The sequence below is a fragment of the Triticum aestivum genome, chromosome 5B, assembly GCF_018294505.1.
Source record: "Triticum aestivum cultivar Chinese Spring chromosome 5B, IWGSC CS RefSeq v2.1, whole genome shotgun sequence".
In the NCBI taxonomy this organism is placed as follows: Eukaryota; Viridiplantae; Streptophyta; class Magnoliopsida; order Poales; family Poaceae; genus Triticum; species Triticum aestivum.
The window spans coordinates 609,446,412-609,453,732 of NC_057807.1; the positions used below are offsets into that span (position 1 = coordinate 609,446,412).

Here is a 7,321-nt window from a genome sequence, read left to right on the forward strand (position 1 = left end):
TTTGCAATCTTGTCATGTGTGTTTGAGGATGTTCTAGTGATTTCTGGAGATAGCTCCATGTTCATGTTTTGTAATGCTTTACCTGTACATCATGCCCATGCCTTTTGTTTTCTTGTTGAGGTCCTGTAGCATGTTGTTTTGATGCTTGCAATATGCCTAGTTGCTGTTTTGGACAGCTTGTCCTTTAAACTTGTATAGTGTTTGCGAGTTGAACCGTTGCTCCGTTTTGAGTGTGCTCTATATGAAACTTGCTTAGAATTGCATGTAGTTTCATATTATCATGTTGCATCCTTATTTTGAGGTGTTTGCTTGATGTTTGGGTGCATTTTGCATCAATGCCATGTTTAACTTGTTTTGCTCATATCTTCTAGGCCGTAGCTCCGAACTAAATGAACCTTATATGTAATTTGACTAGAATCTTGTGTAGATCATCTTGGTGCATCTTAACTTGCTGTTTAACAACTTGAACATAAGGTTTATCCAGATCTGGACCAACTTCGAAATTTGCATATGAGGACTTACCGGAATTGTTATATGTTGTTCCCGCCCTCATTTAAACTTGCCTTGATATGTTGCTTTTGTTTGCATCATCTCTTGCCATGAGTAGCTTCATGTAGTCTTGTCTTGCATCATGTGCATCATGTCTTGTATATGTGTGGTGTGTTTACCTTGTTGTGTGCTTCTTCTCGATAGTTCCTGTTTCGTTGCGATCGTGAGGATTCGTTCGTCTACGCTTGGTTCGTCTTCGCGGCTTCATCTTCTTCATGGACTTGTTCTTCTTCCTTGCGGGATTTCAGGCAAGATGACCGCTACCCTGGATCTCACTACTATCATTGCTATGCTAGTTGCTTCGTTCTATCGCTTTGCTGCGCTACCTATCACCTGTTTATCAAGCCTCCCCTATTGCCATGAACCTCTAACCTTTGACACCTTTCCTATGCAAACCGTTGTTTGGCTATGTTACCGCTTTGCTCAGCCCTCTTATAGCGTTGCTAGTTGCAGGTGAAGTTGAAGATTTCTCCATGGTGGACAGGATTTTGGTTGGGATATCACAATATCTCTTATATTATTAATGCATCTATATACTTGGTAAAGGATGGAAGACTCGGCCTTTTGCCTGGTGTTTTGTTCCACTCTTGCCGCCCTAGTTTCCGTCATACCGGTGTTATGTTCCCGGATTTTGCGTTCCTTACGCGGCCGGGTGATTTATGGGACCCCCTTGACAGTTCGCTTTGAATAAAACTCCTCCAGCAAGGCCCAACCTTGGTTTTACCATTTGCCTCACCACCACCTATCCCTTTCCCTTGGGTCGGCCAACCCGAGGGTCATCTTTATTTTAGCCCCCCCCCCGGGCCAGTGCTTGTCTAAGTGTTGGTCCGAACCGGGCAGACTGCGGGGCCACCTCGGGGCAACTCGAGGTCTGGTTTTACTCGTAGGCTGACCCATCCGGTGTGCCCTGAGAATGAGATATGTGCAGCTCCTATCGGGATTTGTCGGCGCATCGGGCGGCTTTGCTGGTCTTGTTTTACCATTGTCGAAATGTCTTGTAAACCAGGATTCCGAGTCTGATCGGGTCTTCCTGGGAGAAGGTATATCCTTCGTTGATCGCGAGAGCTTATCATGGGCTAAGTTGGGACACCCCTGCAGGGTATAATCTTTCAAAAGCCGTGCCTGCGGTTATAGGCAGATGGGAATTTGTTAATGTCCGATTGTAGATAACTTGACACCAGATCCAAATTAAAACGCATCAACCGCGTGTGTAACCGTGATGGTCTCTTCTCGGCGGAGTCCGGGAAGTGAACACGGTTTCTGGGTTATGTTTGACGTAAGTAGGAGTTCAGGATCACTTCTTGATCATTGCTAGTTTCACGACCGTTCCGCTTGCTCTCTTCTCGCTCTTATTTGCATATGCTAGCCACCATACATGCTTAGTCGCTGCTGCTACCTCACCACTGATCCATTCCTTTACCCATTAAGCTTTGCTAGTCTTGATACCCATGGTAATGGGATTGCTGAGTCCTCGTGGCTCACAGATTACTACAACAACAGTTGTAGGTACAGGTTATGCGATGACCATGACGCGGGAGCGATGTTTGCTTGTATTGGAGTTCTTCTTCTGCTTCTTCTTCGATCAGGGGATAGGTTCAAGGTCGGCAGCCTGGGCTAGCAGGATGGATGTCGTTTGAGTTTCTGTTTGTGTTTCATCCGTAGTCGGATGATGCTCTTATGTATTGTGATGTTGTATTCGTGTGGCATTGTATGCCTCTTGTATGTATCCTCATATATTATGTAATGTTGATGTAATGATATCCACCTTGCAAAAGCGTTTCAATATGCGGGTCTATCTTTGGTGGGACCTTCGAGTTCCTTTTGGATAGGGTCGCATATTGGGCGTGACAAGTTGGTATCAGAGCCTCGACCGACCTTAGGAGCCCCTCTTCATTGATCGTGTAGTTTGGCCGTTGTTGAGTCTAGAACAAAACTGTTTTCGGAGTCTAGTTATATCGGAGAGTAGGAATTATTTTTACTCCTCAGCCCCTTCGTCGCTCTGGTGAGGAATCTTGACGTAGGTGTTTTAAATTACTCCTCTTCCCCTTCAAATTTATTTTAGGTTCACGCAATTGGTTTTCCGATCGTTGGTTCTCCCCTCTTTTCATCCGGTGCATTTCTCGTCAAGTTGTTTCGAGCCTCTTCGTCTTCGCAAGTTCAATCCTCAGTTTGCTCTGAACGAAGTTATTTCTCTGTCCTTAGTTGTTTTCTTTTCCCACCCACCCTCCCTGTTCTTCTTCTCGGAACCAGAGTCCGTAATCGAGTATACATCCTACTCCTGTGAAGTCTTTGCTTTCTTTCCTCAATGATTTCAACCGGTGTCTTCTCTTCAAGTTATTGGTCGGTTCCCCCTCCCAAGTTGTCTTTGTTTTCCCGCCCTCCCATCCTTTTTCTTCCCGGAGCCTGAGTCTCTTTCGAGCATCAATTTCATTCGTGTGGAACCTCTTTAGTCTTTCATAAATCATTTCAACCAGTGAATTCTCTTTTGTTTGACATTCTTCAGCTCTTTTTCTTATCCGGTGGACTCAATTCATGTTTTTCGGTGTTGATCATATTCTTTTCCGTAGCTCAAGTGTTTTCCCTGCTCGTTCTCCTTTCGCCAGTTTATCATTCCGGAGTTCAGAAGACATCTTAGGAGATTTGTTTGTGTCCGAATTAATTCGAGGTTGTCACCTCATTCAAATATTTCAATTGTTCCGGTGCATCATCTATCTATTCAACATCCCTTTTCCAATGGTGTTCTATTTTAGTGGGCCCTAGCCCACAGGTCTTTTCCCAGGATCTTACCTGACTCCTCGAATTTCCTCGGAGTTATTATCAAATTCTTTTCGGAGTCTGACGTAAGAATGAATTTCATCAGTCAGATGCCTTTTCAAGATCCCGTTCAAATTCTTTTCATTGTTGGCTCAAACCCCTTCGTTTTCATTCTACCGGAGTATCTCAGTAATTTTGGTGGTGTTTCTCATCGTCATTTGAAGATCGCAGAAGAGTTTTCCTTTAAACCTTGTCCGTCCTCCCGAAGATTCGTGGTTCTACCTTCATATTATCCTCTCAATTATTCCATTTGTCAGATATTCTTTTCTTACCCATCCGGAGTATGTCAGGAGCTGTTTTCCCGTTTCTTTTCACCGGAGGCCATCATTCCAGTTATCGTTCTCTATTATCCCGGTGCTTCGTTCAATGTAATCTGCTCGTGATTCGATTGTGATGTATGGATAATCCCTCGAGCTAAGGGCTTCGGAGTAGCCTTGTAGCTTGTGTATGCGAAGGACGGGATTCACATTATGATTTTACTTTATGTATTTGTACACCTATTTGTCCCTTATCTCTATCTCATATCCCAACACTCACCAGTACCCGAGGCACAGAAGATTGGTACAAGGAGAGGAAATGATCAGGGAGAGTGGAAGAACACAACGAACATCAGTGCCTCCTCGGAATGGGATTTTACAATCACTTTTATTTGTATAACCCAGAAATCTCTCACTTTGGTTAGAGTAAAACCTGATTGCCATTTCTGGAAGGATTCGATGAGGGTGAAAGATGCATTCCTCCAATTTGTGTAATTTTAGGCCAGTTCTTTTTGGGTAGGACAATTGGCGGACACATGCCACTCTATTTGAAATAAGACTTTTTCAAAGTTATATGTTTGTAACTTTGACCAAGGAAACATATATGTACATAAATACCAAATGCATATCATGCGTCTCCTCCCCAAAAGACGTTTAGGGTTCCTTGCCTCCCGTCGGCGGTCCATGGCCTTAGACCCATCGGGACGCGGTGGATCTCGGCCCTTGTCGTAGGGAGGGCTCCATTTTTATATGTTTCTTTTATTTTTGTTAGGGTTTGTATCCTGCTCAGGAAGGCAAGACGGCGGTGGCTCCCGGAAGGTGGAACAAAGTTCTCCCCGCCTAACCCCCGTCCCGGTGGTTCATCTAGCAACGTCGGTGGACGTGTGGATGTGTGTCTCCGGCAGGATCTATCTTTGGTGGATTTGCTCGGATCTGGTCATCGTTCGTTTATGTTCATCTGTGTTTGGATCCTTCCGATCTATGTTATTCTTCATCAGCAGCAGTTATTGTTCTAGTGTGATGGTCCTATGTAGCCTTAGCATGACGGCTTTCCGACTGTCTACTACACAACTGTTTCTCGACTCTAGCGAGGATGGCGATGCGCCTCCGGCTTGCTTCAGTGCTTTTAATCGTCGCTAGATGGTCTATGGACCTAAATATATTTTTTATTAAGATGAATAGATCGGGAGATCCCCGCAAAATGAAGAATAGATCGGAAGATTTCACGCCAAAAAAGACATATTTTATATTGGTGTTTTAGATACATATAATTATTTCTATAAACTTAGTCAAAGTTTGTGAATTTTGACTTTTTTTATATGCACCACAATGTAGAACGGAGGAGATATATCACACGGGATTGAGTTAACCTTTGTGGACAATTATCTTTTTCTGGAGAGTTATCTGATCTCACTTGCATGTTCTTTAAATAAGTTCTAAGCGCACTGATAAACTTTATTAATAACCAAATGAAACTAATATATTTACTAGAAAAATGAAACATATCTTTGATTGAATAAAATTTGAGGGGCACAAATGCACAACGTTGTAACGTAAAAAATAACAGCACGATCGACCGCACACAAAAACCAACACACAACGCAACACTCGATCGCTGAGCTAGCTATGTGTAAAGAGGATGGAGTGGGACTGTGGTGGCCTAGAGCAGGAGCACGGCCATGGCGACCGCCGTGACCGCGGCAGCTGCCTCACCGAAGCGCGCCTGCAGCTTGCCGGCAGGGTTGGTCGGGGCTGGCTGGGGAGTCGGCGGGGCGGTCTCGAGGATGGTGATCTTGAGCTTCATGCCGTTCTGGCAGTGCTGGCCGACGGCGCAGAATAACCACTTGCGTCCGGCCTTGTCGAGCGTGACCCGGTCCTCGCCGGTAGTCAAGACGACGGCGTTGGCCGGCTTGGTGCACGAGAGGAAGTCCGGCCCGCCCACCTCCACCAGATTGTGGGCGGGGCTGTTGTACTTGAACACTGCGATCGATACAGTTCGCATGAAATTAGTTCCGCGTCGCAAAGAAAATGGAGCGATCAAGCGTACGCCTGGCCGGAAAGGATTAATTTAATGGAGGTATGTAATTACCTAGCGTGTCGCCGACGACGAACTGTTTGGTCTCGGCCCAGGCCGTTTAGTTGAAATTGAGGGTCCAGCCCTTGTCGTCGCCGACCATGTGCTCCGTGGCGACCGCGAGCCCCGGGAGGAAGGCCACGGCGAGGGCGGCCGCGGCGAACACGGCGACGAGCATCTGCTTGGACGCCATCGATCACTGACTGAGTAAGTAGCAAAGCTAGCGAGATGACTGGCTTGTTGCTGAAGGGGAAGGGTCCTGTGATGGGATGGATGCAGCTTGTGTGTTGTGCTTCTAGCTCTGGCTTTGCATGTATATATAGGGACAGAGCTCAGTAATCAGGTACTAGTACGTACTAGTATGTATACGTCGTAATCACCGTTGGCACTCGAGCCCATCTTGTCCCTGACCGGAGGCAGCGGCAGCAGCTGGCCTAAGGGTCTGTTTGGTTGGAGACTAGTGTGGCCAAGTTAAAGTGTGGCTAGCCACACAAGTATGACAAGCCACACAAGTGTGGCTAAAAAATTAGACGCCAAACTTTGGCAAAATATGATAAAAAAAATGTCACTTTGACAGGTGGGCTATAAAGACAATAAAGTGTGGCAAGTCAAAGTGTGGCAAAAACCAAACACATACTTGATAAACTGTGACTGCCAAATTTTAACTTGTCAAACTGTGGCTGGGAACTAAACAACCCCTTAATTTGTCCGTGTGGCGCCAAATGTGGTAGGTGTAGTATTGCCTTGGTTTCATCGGAATCGGAACAGAGGATATGCTGCAGCATGACATAGATGCTAATTATTTTGTGTGTAAAACGAAATTTTGTCCTGCACGGCTGTTTCGCTTTCATGTGTGAGAGAGAGGGGTCTTGATCCGACACATGTTATCAGATTAGTTTCCCGGGGAAAAAAACTATTCTAGTTGGGCCGGCCAGGTTCGTCGGTGATTTGTTAGTATGATCATCCTCTCCGTGGCTGTAGACCAACTACGAGCAACTCGAACGTGGCGCCCATTTTGTGCGCACGAGTATGTTTGGGTCGACGAAGACAGAAAAATCGGGCCAACACGCCGACCCAAACGGACACGGGTCCGCTTTTCGTTCGCCTGCCGACCTATTTCGGTCTATTTTTTAGCCTCATTTGTGTCGGCGTGGACACAATACGGACGCGAGCGACGCGCGTCTACTCTTCCCCTGGCCCGCTAGTCGGTGGCACATTGGTCATCCTCTCGTATCCCAAGATCAACAGCAAACCCTCGCCCGCCTCCGCCGCGTCGCCGCCGCCGCCCATTTTTGGTGCCTCTGCCAGCAGCTGGTGCCGAGACACCTCCCCCCAAAGCCGCCACCTCCCACGTCGCTGCCACCACCGTCTTACCGCCAGGGCACCGAAGCTTCCCACCCCCACATCCCGACGCCGACGCGAGCAGGAAGATGCCTCGCCGCCAGCCAGCTCCTTCTTCCTGATGTCATCACGCTCGTCGGACGCCTCCAGGGCAGCCACTTGGTCCAAGGGAGGCGTGCGTCTCCTCGCCGGCCGGCTCCTTCATCGACATCCGCAAGTTGTTCGACAGTTTGCCAAGGTACAAAATGGACTCCGCCGATGAGTTCTTTTTTCACAATTTCCTTTG

General features: G+C 46.9%; 1 pseudogene; it reads right to left on the reverse strand.

The window, feature by feature from the left end:
- Nucleotides 1-5,260: 5,260 nt before the first annotated feature.
- Nucleotides 5,261-5,948, reverse strand: LOC123117130 (blue copper protein 1a-like; annotated as a pseudogene).
- Between the last annotated feature and the right edge of the window lie 1,373 nt (nucleotides 5,949-7,321).